The 14310-nt window shown below is 43.3% G+C and overlaps 1 protein-coding gene across 20 annotated transcripts in view; it reads right to left on the bottom strand.

The window, feature by feature from the left end:
• The window catches only part of LIMCH1 (LIM and calponin homology domains 1), a 352227-nt gene that overhangs the window by 102691 nt on the left and 235226 nt on the right, over window positions 1–14310 (bottom strand). The window lies entirely within an intron of this gene.

Below are 14310 nucleotides of genomic sequence, written 5' to 3'. Positions count from 1 at the left end.
ATCAGCGGGTTTTGATCAATAATACCTCTTTGTGGACTGTAAATTGAATTAAATTGGTGGGGGGAATCTAGACTTAACTGGAAGGGGAAAAAGAGGGGGCAAGGAAATCTTTTGGAAATAATATCAAAGACTTTCCTCATGGTGATGCATTTGTCTATCAGGTACAAGTTGACTTTGGCCCGGCAGAGTAGCAGACACATACAACAGCCGAGAAAGGCTCTGGTCTTCATCTGTTCGGAGTCATTAAGAGTAAACAAATGGCTCTGGAAGGGATGGCAAATTGTGAGTCATCCTTTAGGAACTCTAGGACATTAGCTGCAGATTCATCAGTTATGTCTTCGTAAAAGACTTTGTAAAAGACGAGCTAACTGGTTCCATCAGGTAGTTCAAACTTCAGGAAAGGAATGATGAACACTGGTTTCAGGAGCTGGATCAATGTGAAATGAGAGTGAAATTTGCTCAGTCATGTCCAACGCTTTGTGACCCCATGGACTATACAGTCCATGGAATTCTCCAGACCAGAATACTGGAGTGGGTAGCTATTCCCTTTTCCAGGGAATCTTCCCAACCCAGGGACTGAACCCAGGTCTCCCACATTGCAGGCGGATTCTTTACTGGCTGAGTCACCAGGGAAGCAAATGCTATCTAAATGCTCTAAGACAGATGCTACAAAAATCTGAAGTCATGGTGGTAAATAAATCATATATTCAGAGTGCAATTTAACAAAGTGAACAAAAATCATTGTATTTCCCAATGACCAGTGTGTAGGCAGGATTCTGCTAATAAGATGGCCCCCAAGAATCTCACCCTCTGGGGGACACACTCTATACAATCTCCTTCCCTTGAGTGCCAGTGGAGCCTGTGCATATGGTAGATTACCACTTTGTGATTATGTCATTAACCACTTGGCTTTCAGTTGATCAAAAGAAAGATGGCCTGATTGTGCCTGACCTAATCATGGGAGCTTTACAAAGTAGGTGAAGTCAGAGTTCCTGCTGGCCGTAGGTTCTATAGCTGCAAAGAGATGTATTCTGTCAACAACCACATGAGCTAGGAAGAGGCCTGGAAGAAGCTCAGCTTGGACTTCAGCCCCTGCCAACACCTCAATTTCAGCACTGTGAGACCCTGAGCAAAGAATTTAGTCACACCATGTCAATATTCTGATTATAGAAACTAAGACAGTCAGTGGATATTGACTGAAGATGCTAAGTTTATAGTAATTTTTATGCAGCAATAAAAATTAATACATCTAGGCTCAAAATAACAAGAGCAATAGCAATAAATTGCTAACCTTTATATAGCCTTTACTAACTGCCAAGCATACTTTTAAGAACTTTACATATGTTAGCTCATTTAATTCCTATACAACCTTATGAGGTAGGTACGATGATCATCCTCATTTATAGATAAGCAGTGTGAGGCATGGAACAATTAAGCATCATTAAGGCTACCCTAATAGTTCAGTTGATAAAGAATCTGCCTGCAATGCAGGAGACCCTCGTTCGATTCTTGGGTCAGGAAGATCCCCTGGAGAAGGGATAGGCTACCCACCCCAGTACTCTTGTGCTTCCCTTGTGGCTCAGCTGGTAAAGAATTGGCCCACAACGTGGGAGACCTGTGTTTGATCCCTGGGTTGGGAAGATTCCCTGGAGAAGGGAAAGGCTACCCGCTCCAGTATTCTGGCCTGGAGAATTCCATGGACTGTATAGACCATGGGGTTGCAAAGAGTCAGACATGATCAGTGACTTTCACTTCACTCCAACCAGTGAGTGGTGAAGGAATGAAGGCTGCACAGCCAGGAAAGAATGGAGGTGCAAAACCACATGGCAGACATGAGGAAATCAAGCATCAAATCTGAGGCTGGTACCAAAGGAAGAGGAGGCTTTGGAGTCAGGGGCTGATCAAAGGGGCCCTTGAAGGCCATGGGGGGCAGAGGGGTGGTAATGTGAGAAGTAAATGCCCAGGTCTGCAGCAGAAGTAGATTGTTGGGGGTAGGCCTTGGGGAGGAGGTGTGCAAAGGAAGGACTTAAGAGGAACAAGGCAGGAGACAGGGAAACCAACGAGGAGATACTCCAATCTCACTTCCCTCCAGCGGAGTCTGGCCCACCCCAGTATGTTGTCGCTCCTGTGTCCCCGGATTTTTTTCAGTGGGTAAGAAGTACCATCATTCATAAGACCTGTGTCATGTACAAGACATATTGTAGACTGACAATGAGCTGGTTATAGTCTGAAGTTATCCATACCCTTCACAGTCTCTCCTCCAATCACTTTACACGTTTTAAAATTATCCAATTTCTCTTTGGAGTTTTTCTATTTTGCTTCCAGAGGTTTGTAGATGTTCAGGTGAGTCTTTTGCAGGGCATGCAACAATCTTTCTGGCCTATGAGCTCCGAGGGCTTCTAACCCAGAGGAAATTAAAGGATGGGTCTCAGAACTCTCTAGGAATCATCTGGGACCCCAATAATAGGAACAGACCAGTGACCCCCACGTGGTCCCATCAGAGGCGCATGACTATGGCACATGAGATTTTCAAGGAAGGCGCGAAAGTGTTCTTCCCACGTGAACTAGCAGAAGTGCCCCTGAGCACTGCTCTATCTTCAGTACACAGACCGCAAACACAGAAGCGCTGTGTTGCCAGTTGGGCTGAGCATTTTGGGCTGTGAGATTTAAATAATGGCAGGTCTCCTTCCAGTTTCGTGCTGCAACCTGATGATGCTGGAGGGGAGCCAGACCCCAGTCAGGAGAAAAGCCAGAAGGAAGAGCCCCCTCAGCCAAGAGCTAACAAGGGCAGCGACCAGAGCGGGTAGGGAGGGCTGTGCCTTTAATTACTTAAAATGCATCCCGCAAATTCCCATCTGCCTTGCTCTTCACGCTGAGTTTTTTCCACATTTACAACTCCAAGCAAAACTAACAACCTAGTGTCTCAGCTTCTGAAGCCAAGCAACACAACTGTGTCTCAATCCTGGGAAAGACGTGGAGACACTGATTTACCGCAATGACTATTCTATTTAGCTCTTACTAGTATAGTATTGCAAACTCATTAGTTCTTAGGCTTCAAAAGAAGTTTTTAAAAATCTCTTCAAAAATGTCTATGTCATGATAAAAAAAAAATTGGAGACTGAAGAGACATGATGACCAAATGTATCATATGACCTCTGGATCTTAGATCCAGAAAGGAAAAGTATAATAAAGACTATAAAAGTTCAATTTAAAAGTGGACTGTTGTTGGATAACATTATTGGATGAATGTTAATTTTCTTAGGCATGACGATGGTGTTGTGGTTATATGAAAGAATACCTTTATTTTTAGGCAAACATATGGATTTTTCAAGGACAAGTTATCATGTCTATAACATAATTTCAAATGGTTCAAGCAAATAAAATGTGTGTGTGTGCATGCATGGCTTCCCCAGTGATTTGGTGGTATAGAATCTGCCTGCAATGCAGGAGGCTCAGGAGATGCAGGTTCAATCCCTGTTCGGGAAGATCCCCTGGAGGAGGGCGTGGCAATCCGCTCCAGTATTCTTGCCTGGAGAATCCCATGGACAGGAAGAGCCTGGCAGGTTATGGTCCATAGGGTTGCACAGAGTCGGACACAGTTGAACTGACTTAGGATGTACACACGTGTATGGATAGGAGAGATGGAAATAGATAGGGAGAGAGAGGATGCTATCTGTCGATTATAGAGAAAGAGATAAAGCAAGTATGGCAAAAAACTAATAATTGGCAAATACAGATCTCAAAACTTGGCCTTTTTTTTTTTTTTAAAGCCTGGTGGGCTATAGTCCAAAGGGTGGCAAAGATGTAAATGTGGCATTGTGGGCATATGGTGGTCTCTGTCAAAATGACTTAACTCTACCTTGCGTGCATGATTATTTGCTCACTAATGTCTGACTCTTTGCGACCCCATGGACTGTAGCCTTCCAGGCTCCTCTGTCCATGGGATTTTCCAGGCAAGAATACTGGAGTGGGCTGCCATTTCTTTCTCCAGGGGATCTTCCTGACTCAGGGATCAAAACTTCATCTCCTGTGTCTCTGGCATTGCAAGCAGATTCTTTATCTGCTGAGCCATCGATGAAGCCCCAACTCTGTCACTGTAGCCAGACAAATACACAAACGAGTGGAAGTGTCAGCCTCCCCTCACACTTCACTCGCACAAGCAGGCCTCGGGCTGGATTTGGCCCACAGGCTGCAGTCCACTGGCCTTGTTCTAGGTAACCAGTATTCCAGTACCGATTATGCCATCTATACATTTGAAAACTTTCCCAAAAAGTTTAGAGAAAAGGTTTTTAAATGTGTAGAAATGTATTCAACTCCATAGGGTTGTGAGTTCACTGGCAAAACCAGTTTCCTATAACTGAAGGGAAAAATAACAGTTGCCTCGGAGACAACTGTTGCAAAGTCTCTGAGGTAAAGGCTCCAGCACTACTGATGGAAAGTTTTCTATTTCTGGCTAATGGGAAAGTGCAGTAACATGAGTCTCAATTCAACACAGATGCGGAACATAAAGTTCCTGAAAGAGGCCATTTTGTGCTCAACCAATAGTAATGTATAGGTTTATACCTCTGTTTACCTAAGGATTATGCATTCACTCCTGGTTCTTGGCCCAGGGGTTTCCCATGTCACTAATCTGTGGGCCTGGGTTGAGGCCTGAGCTTTCAGCCCTCCTCAAGGCCTCTTCTCTGAGGAAACCCTGATGCTTCTCTCCCTTCCCTTCTTGCTCCAAATTCAAGATAAAGGAAGGCCAGGATGGTCTCCACCTCCAGAGTTTCCCCAGCATATAGTAGGTACTTCCCCTGGTGGCTCAGAGGGTAAAGTGTCTGCCTACAATGCCGGAGACCCGAGTTCAATCCCTGGGTTGGGAAGATCCCCTGGAGAAGGAAATGGCAACCCACTCCAGTACTCTTGCTGGAAAATCCCATGGACGGAGGAGCCTGGTAGGCTATAATCCATAGGGTCACAAAGAGTTGGACACGAGTAAGCGACTTCACGTCACTAAATATTTAAAACAAATTAAGCACTACATTCTAGGTACTTAGAAGAATAAAAAAAAAAAAACCTACAAAATTCTGGTAGATGAAATGAGAAGGACTTAGAAGTATCTTATCTTTAGGATTAATTTTCATGATCTATCCTATAGCTGGATTTGTTCAAGATACACGTAAAGAGAGGTTTAAGAAAAATTGTCTCTTTAGACAATGGAAACGAGGGAACAAATGCACCATGGAACACAGCATACCAGTTTTGGGAGTCAGGAGGACTCCAGTTAGAATCCCAGCCTCATCCACATACTAGTTACATGGCCCTGGGCATGGTCCCTAATATTTCTGATCTTTGGATTTCTAATCTGTGAAGTGGGGGATGCCATTAATCTTATACGGAGGACAGAATTATGAGAGTTGGACCGTAAAAAAAGGCTGAGTGCCAAAGAATTGATGCTTTCGAACTGTGGTGATGGACAAGACTCTTGAGAGTCCGTTGGACTGCAAGGAGATCAAGCCAGTCCATCCTAAAGGAGATCAGTGTGTTCATTGGAAGGACTGATGCTGAAGTTGAAGCTCCAATACTTTGGCCACCTGATGCAAAGAGCTGACGCACTGGAAAAGACCCTGATGCTGGGAAAGATTGAGGGCAGGAGGAGAAGGGGACGACAGAGGATGAGATGGTTAGATGGCATCACCAACTCCATGGACATGAGTCTGAGCAAGTTCAGGGAGTTGGTGATGGACAGGGAACCCTTGGGTGCTCCAGTCAGTAGGGTTGCAGGGTAAGATGCAATTTGGTGACTGAACAACAACAAACATATTGAGAACATAGCCCATTGTCTCTAGTGTTTCCAGACACTCATTATATGGATGTTATGTATTATTATGGCTTTATTGTCAACTCAGGTTAAGAAGGGACCAGAGAAAGTGAGAAAACTCTATCCATCCACAAAAACCAGTATTTATAGCCCTTGCCGGTTACATGGGAGATTTTTTTTTTTCTTTTTTAAAAGGGTAGTTGCAATTACTGTTTAGTTAGTTTTATAAATAGCCAACTTGACTTACACAGGCTGCCTTAAACCCAGGTGTAAGCTATGTACCAAAAGTCCATTTCTAAGAAGATGGCTTGTAGGTTATCATTTGTAATTAACTCACAGAATTAGTCTTTGCATGGTGGTTGCCAGTTCAGGCCAGAAAAACCTATTTAATCCAAAATGTAACTGAAGAGGGGTCTTAATTACACTATGGAACCTAAGGGCTGAGTAGGACACTGTCTCAGTTGGAAAGCTTATTCAGAAAGGCCTGCCTGTGCTCTAGACTGTAGTCAGATGGAAGAGTCCAAAGGCCATAGAAGAGGCTTCCATGGCCCAAGGAGGCACCTCAGGAGGGAGGGGCATGAGTGAGAGGGAAGAAAGGCAAGCCTGCAATTCATTCCCGTGCACCCCTGAGACACATCACTGTCTCACCTAGGGTCTCCCTACTATCTTCAGAAGGCAGCAAGGACCTTGCTACCTTTCGCTTTCTCAGCTGTCATTTCCAACTGGCAAGGGGTTTCTCCTTTCCCTTGATCCATTGCGGAGCAACGTGTAGCCCTCTGGCTCTGAGGAAGGCATCAGCCCTTAGTGGATCTCTAGAGAAACCAGACAGGGATTGAGAAGCCTCCTGCTCTACCCAATCTCCTTGGCTTTATTTCCTTTATAGCCAACAGGGAAAGGGCAACATGATGATGGATTTGGAGTTCACAGAAAATGGATGTAACGCTCATTTGGGTTTCAAATGAACCCAGACGTCTATATTGCTAGGTATTTAAAATACAATATATATTTTCAGAATTGGATTAGAAGTTTCAAGCCTCAATTTTTTTTTTTAAAGATCAGTAAAATAAGCAGCTTTCTAGACTTTTAGCAGTAATACTAGATGCTACAATAAATCGAACTATGTCAAAGTTTTGAGGGAATATAAATTAGAAATCTAGCATTCTATTCATTCTAAGTCAAACAAGTGGAATCAAAATGTCATAAATATTTTAGCTAGGCAAAAATATTAAGTTTTCTAAAACATGTATTCTATTATACATACTGTATACAAAAGCTTTTCTGCTGTGCTTGATAAAGGCTTGGGAAAGAACTTTAAAAGAAAAAGAGAAAGAGAAATTGGAAAACAAACTAAGTGGGAGCACTGAATATGAAACAGAAAAAGTGAAACAAGCTAGATAAAAGTAAAAGATCATCACATAGTCCAGTTTTTAAACATGGCTGCTCATTAGAATCACATCTGGAGCTCTGGAGAAAAAACAATACCTGGGCTTCTTAGATACACCTATCATTTAAAAGTGTACACTTAATTTCCAAATACATGGGGGTTTTAAAGTCTCTTTGATATTAATTTCTCACATAAATGCTTTCTTCTCTGCAATCATCCTCTGGTTTTTCAGTCTTGTAACCTTGAGGCTACAAGGTTAGAGACAGTCAAAGATCTCTCTTGGTAAATGTCACACTGCACTTGAAAATGTGTGGATTATTTTCAAATATCTTTTCATATTGCTTTCTGACATAATTCCACAGTAATAAGAGAACAGACTCTGTATGATTTCAATACTTTAAGCCATGAAATTTTTCACCTTGTTTTATGTCCCTGGATATGTTCCAGTGTCTCCTGGTTTATAATCTTTGGGAACTTGAATAGAATTTGTACCCTGCTGTTGTGTAAACATTGTATGCATCTTAATTATGTTGAGTTGATTCATAGGACTTTTCAGGTCTACTATATCCTTCTACTTTTCTGACTATTCATTCTATTAGTTTTTGAGAGTTTGATATTGAAACTCCAGCTAAAAATCTTAATTTATGTACTTGAAAAATAATTGTAATATACAGTGGAACTATATGTAACTTTGTTCTGTATTTTCCAAGTCGCTTATAGATGTGTTATGATATTTTCATAATTAAAAAATTTAAATGCTATATATATATAAAGCCTCTGTATAATTTTCCATTTCTATAAAGGAGAAGACTAGGCGGAGGGAGTACAATGTAAACTGACGTTACATCTGGTGAATTTATTATCTTAACCCATTTTCTATAGTAAATATTTGCTTCAAAAATCTTAATAAGGATTACGGTAGCTCAGAAAGATTTGCAAGCATATCAGAGAAGATCCAGACTTTTCTTGAAAATCAATAACTAATAGCAATGTTACTTTTCCATTCTATCTCTAAGGCTTTTTTTTTTTTTAATGGTTTTTGCTAGGTTTCCTGCATTTGAAGCAAACAAATTCCCTCTAACAGAACTTAAGGAATACATTACCAAAATATCTGCAGGAACTTACCCCACAATTATTAGAATCTGGGGATTTCCTGTACCTGCCGTGAGTTCATGGTCACTCTCCTAACCTGCATGGGTTCCAGCCTGGCTCCATTAATTGGCAGATGTCCAGCCACAATCAGTACTCGCCAGACTTTCAACACACTTGAGTTTGCCAGGAACACTTAATGAGGATACCAGGCCTTCCACTGAGAGGCAAAGGCAGCTCACTCTGCCTGGGGGAATTCTGGGGAAGTCTGACCCAGAAGGTGGCCGCTGGGTTGCTGCTTGCAGAAGAAGAAAAAATGTTATGGATGGGAAGTGAGCAGAAGCACAGTGAGTTGCAAAGAGAGAATGGGGAGGGGAAGAGAGCTCTGCAAGGTAAGCTTGGGAGAGTTCGTGAGAGCCTTGTGAAGGATTTGTGAAGGCTTGTGAAGCACTCTTCTCTAGGCACTGGGGAATCAAGTCCAGATAATAAGGACAGAAAGAGTCCTGTGATCGACCTCTATTTTAGGAGAATACGTTGGGTGGCAGCAGGAGAGAGCCCCTGGGTGGAGGAGAGAGTCCGTTCAAAACTATAAGAGCTCTGGGAGATGTGGAAAAGCCTGAACTCATTCCGAAGTACTGAGTTAGCCAAAAAATTCATTTGGGATTTTCCATAGGATGAAATGGAAAAACCCAAATGAACTTTTTGGCCAACCCAACAGTAAGGGCAGAAAAGGGGAAGAGTACAAGCACCCACTGTTGGCTTGGCAGTTAAGTGGATTCAGGAATAGAGAGTGAGGAGAAGAAGAGGGGTTTGGAGTGATGAAGTTTTCAGCCATTAAGACCATCTTAAAAAATAGAGGAAGGGGGGAGATTTGTGAGAAACAGAAATAATAAATGAAGCTTGGAACATTCCATATTCCAAGAGCCACAGTTCCTCAGGAGCTTGTATTTGGGTTGGCTACTCAGAGGCTGAACGACCTTGGGCAAGTTGCTTACATAATCTCTGCCTCAGCTTGCTCTTGAAAGCCCAGGTCCTTACAAAGACTTACCAGGCCCTACAGAAGCCGCGACCCACTACCTCTCTGACCCACCCCCACCTTGCTCCCCTCCCCTGAAGCCAGGCATAGCTCCTCCTCTGCTGATCCTCAACCAACCAAGATCCCTGCCAGGGCCTATGCACTGCTCCTTTTCTTACCTAGGTATTATCTAGAATGATCCTTTCTTTTTTTAAAACATAATTAAGATTTATACAATTTCCACATAACAGAAGGATACAAATTTCATTCAAGTTCCCATAGATTATAAACTAGGAGACACTGGAACATACCCAGGGACATAAAACAAGGTGCAGAAATTTCAGGGTCTAAAGGTATTGAAATCATACAGCATCTGTTATCACTGTGGATGTTAGAAATCAATATAGAATGATCTCTTATATACAAAAACTAAACAGTCAAGATATATGCATGGAATGAATGAATGACCATAATTGTGGGGATACATATAATGTCATAAAGATGTTGTGGAGTTAAAAAAGAAAATATATGTAAAGTGCTTAAAATAGAACAATGCTCGACACAATAAATGTTTTCCATTGTGATATTTATTTCTATTATTAGAATAAAACTGTTAAGTAATCAATGACTGGAATTTCTGATTAGAAGGACATTACTGACATTGGGGACAACGTCAATGGAATAAGAGAGTAAAAAGCAGATTGCAGGAAGTTAGGAAATTAGAATAAAAACAATAGAGAAAACACAAAGAGACACTTCTGGGAAGTTTAGCAGAGAAGAGACTAAGAAAAGGTATGGTGGGTCAAAGGAAGGCTGGCTGATTGTTTATTTTAGGGAAGTGGCAGGTAAGGAGAGACATGGAACACTGCTTGCCCCAGAGCTGCTTTGCCCTCCCAGACCACTGACGTTACCCTCCTCATGAGGAATCCTCGTTGAGAGTAAGGTCTGAGCCATCAGTTTTCGCTATAATGATCTTCCATCCTGCTCACCATTTCCATCAGTTGTGGGGAACTCTGGTCCTGTGTTGACTACAGTCAGCACTCTAGGTGACTTTACGTTCTACACAGCAACCTGTTTGACAGCCTGGCTTTGTAGTCTGACTGCCTCAGTTCCAGTAGTTTTTACTCATACACTCTATTTTAGGATCCTAATTACCACCCACACCTGCCCGGTTGGAATCCCAATTTCCAATATCCTGCTCCTGGGCCGGAGTGCCTCTCCTCCCAGGTTTCTCATTCCTTCTCTCCCACACACCTGCTCTTTCATCTCTGCTGCTGCTGCTGCTAAGTCACTTCAGTCGTGTCCAGCTCTGTGCGACCCCATAGACAGCAGCCCACCAGGCTCCTCCGTCCCTGGGATTCTCCAGGCAAGGGTACTGGAGTGGGGTGCCATTGCCTTCTCCGCTCTTTCATCTCTAGACCCTGTCTTTTCCTTTCAGTTCATTTCCCTCTCCTCTCATTCCCTTATTTCCTTCCTGATCCAGTCCAAACCAGGGTGACTATTCAGCTGCTCCACTGCCTGGACCTTCAACAGCCCCCGCTCTCCGCCTTTCCCCTCAGGAGCAATGACCAGGAAAAGGAAATGCAGAGGTGGGACAGTTCACCTTGGACATGAGCCTTGGAGGCTCAGCCAACCACCTTTGTCTCTGCTTGAGGCGGGGAACAGGTATGCCCACTCCTCATGTTTCTCCATGGAGGAAGAACACTCCTGGCCCCTCACTCTTCCTCCCCTAGGTTGGTTTGGGAGAAGGAATGGGGAGGGCATGCTTGGTTCAGCTAGCTTGGGATTTCCTCTCTGTGGCAGACGGCCTGTCCATAGGACACATATGTCCTGTCTGTCTCTGCTGTGTGGGAAGGGGCCTCTCTCTGCGGGGTGAAGCCTGTGGTTGTCCAGCTGTGCTGGGAATGGGTGAATAAATTTGTTTAATTCAGGAGCAAGGATTAGCAAACCCACTTGGTTGCAGCTCTAAACCCACGCTCTCCTATTTGTTTCATGAGAAGTAAAGCTGATATTTTCATCTCTATCTGACTCCTCGGTTTATGTCTCAGCTGGGAGGGAAAGAGAGGAGTGTTATTTACTGATCACCCTAAATCCCTAGCTCTCTGCTCCTGGTGCTACTGGAAATGATGGAGCTTTGCTGGGTCTGGAACTGCTACACCTTTCCAAGCTCCTGCCTCAGTGGGCCCACTTGGTCATCCTTCTGGGGCTCCTGGCCAGCCCTTCTCCCATCCTTGCAGAGGGTTTCACAAACCTCCTCTGCTTTCTAAAAGCTCTCAGCCATGACCTCACCTTCTTCTCCCATCAACAGATAGATGTCATTAGCTCCCAAGAGTTAAACCCTTTGCATCACCCTTCCCACATTCTGCATCTAAACACTTAAAAAAAAAAAGAATATAAAGTTGACAACTGCAGACATTTGCAAGCAATCTGTTAACATGTTTTCATCAATGAGAGTGAAATGCGGGTCAGTGTCAGAGTGAAGAGCAAATAGCCAGCAGTTAGGCTCTATTATCTTTAATTTTTATACTTATTCAAAAATATTAATTGCATACGTATAGTATGAAAGGGTTTCCTAGGTGGCTCAGTGCTAAAGAATCTGCCTGCCGAACAAGAGATGTGGGTTTGAGCCCTGGTTTGGGAATATCCCCTGAGGAGGAAATGGTAACCCACTCCAGTATTCCTGCCTGGAAAAGGAAACGTCAACCCATTCCAGTATTCTTGCGTATCTCCCATGGAAAGGAGCTTGGTGGGCTACAGTCCATGGGGTCGCAAAGAGTTGGACACAACTTAGCAACTAAACAACAAAAAGTATGAAAGGCAATGTGCTAAATGCTTTGGGCAGGAAAGGGTCTTGATGAGAACTGGGACTCTTATTCGTAAGTGAGAGAGGCCCAGATGGATGCAGGCTTTTATGGGATGCCCAGTGCATCCCAGCTACAAGGAGGTACAGGGGCAGCTGACTGTTTGAAACAACAGGAAACCAGGGCTTCATCTATTGGGAACCTGGCATTGCTTCATCTCCCATCCACTTGCTCTGCACACTGGCTGGCTTGCTTTCACCACACACAGGTTTCCTTCACATGGATCCCCTAGTTTCCAATCTCATACATGAATATTGTCACCACCTGAGAGCACTGACTTTTTCATTTGCAGTTTGAAAAAATAGCAGGAAAAGGAAAAGACCCTTATCGGTGTGCCTGGGGTCAGGTCCCCTCCCACAGTGACGAATGGGACAAGTTAAAAGAGATCATGAATCATTTAAATCAATGGTGGGGAGGAAGAGGAGCCAGAACAGCTTCCCAAAGGAGACTGTGATCCCCTAGGAATGTGTGTCCCCTAGGAAGGGCACCTGGGGCAGACAAACCAGCAACACTGGCTACCTTCACAAAAGCAGACCAGATGTGGATTTTTATCTCAGAGTTCTTATAGAGTAGAAGATGGAACTACCACTACCATCTTTCACAGTCCAAATATAACAGATCAAATTTAGTTTTTCTCTAAAGATGTTCTTTTCAAAGGTCTCTGCACTAAGTCACCATGCTGCCTCAGTTTCCCAGAGGTAACAGGCTTGATGCCAAAGATGGCCAACTACAGAACGAGGCATGCTCATGTTGCTTAACTAACTCTGCTGGAAGAGTTTTTACAAGCACAGTTCCTCATCAATACAGCAATTGGAGCCTAGCTCTTCTTGTGTCAGAACACTTAAGAAATAGAGTTCCCAAACCCAAAAGCTCCAGCACCTTGATTCTCTCTCTCTTTCTGGATTCTGACTGTCCACACGGCAGCTGGTTCTCCTTTCAAGGACTTAATATTCAAGCCTACTTAAGGGTCAATGTCACAGTGCTATCTCAGGAGAACTCAGATGCCAGCCTATCAAAGAAACTGTCCAGATTTCAAGGCTGTTTACCCCACCAAAAAGTGACCAAACTCTCTCCAGACCAAAACCAACTTTATTATGTTCTATGGCCAGCTGGTTTTTCAGCATAATTTATGAATTGTATTTGGTAATTGAATAAAAATAGTCTTAAGTTATGTAAGAATAAAACTGCTTAAATTATCTACCATACTTCATTAAGTAATACTCATGTATTTGACACGTGATGTAACTTCAGCATTTCTTACAGCAGTGATGGTCAAACAGTGATCTGTGGACTACCGTGTGCTTGGTACTGGTTCATGATGAGAAAAAGGAAGAACTGGAAAACAGCATTGAGAAACGTCTGTAACAACTTGGGATTCTAACCACATCCAAGTCTGTGACCCCTGGACACATCTCACTGAACAGAGTACACACCATTTTGGATGTTGTCCAACCTGAATATTGTGTGACCTGTGCAGTAAATGGCACTAGGATCACTGCTGCTGCTGCTGATCACACATCAGCCCAAACTGAATCACAAATTAAACACACAAAAACAAAACGCAAATAAAAACCACCATGAAATACCACCCTCCTGCAATGCGGGAGGCCCTGGTTCAATTCCTGGGTCGGGAAGATCCCCTGGAGAAGGGATAGGCTGCCCACTCCAGTATTCTTGGGCTTCCCTGGTGGCTCAGCTGGTAAAGAATCTGCCTGCAATGTGGGAGACCTGAGTTCGATCACTGGGTTGGGAAGATCCCCTGGAGAAGGGAAAGGCTACCCACTCCAATATTCTGGCCTGGAGAATTCCATGGATTGTATAGTTCCATGGATTGTATAGTCCATTGGGTCACAAAGAGTCGGATGCGACTTTCACTTTCACTTTTTTCAAGATGACTATTAAAAAAAAAAAACCCACAGAAAATAACAAGTGTTGGCAAGAATGTGGAACAACTAGAACCCTTGTGCATTGCTGGTGGGAACATAAAATAGTGTAGCTTCTATGGGAAACAGTTTGGCAGTTTCTCAGAAAGTTAAACACAAAGTTAGGCATGATCCAGCAATTCTACTTGTAGGTATATAAGTGAAAGAAGTGAAAACAGGGACTCAGATATCCATACATCAAAGCTCAAACTGTCTGTCCATAAACAAATGAATGG

Source organism: Bos indicus, chromosome 6 (assembly GCF_029378745.1).
Source record: "Bos indicus isolate NIAB-ARS_2022 breed Sahiwal x Tharparkar chromosome 6, NIAB-ARS_B.indTharparkar_mat_pri_1.0, whole genome shotgun sequence".
NCBI classification, from domain to species: domain Eukaryota; kingdom Metazoa; phylum Chordata; class Mammalia; order Artiodactyla; family Bovidae; genus Bos; species Bos indicus.
This window is presented reverse-complemented; position numbering and strand designations above follow the sequence as displayed.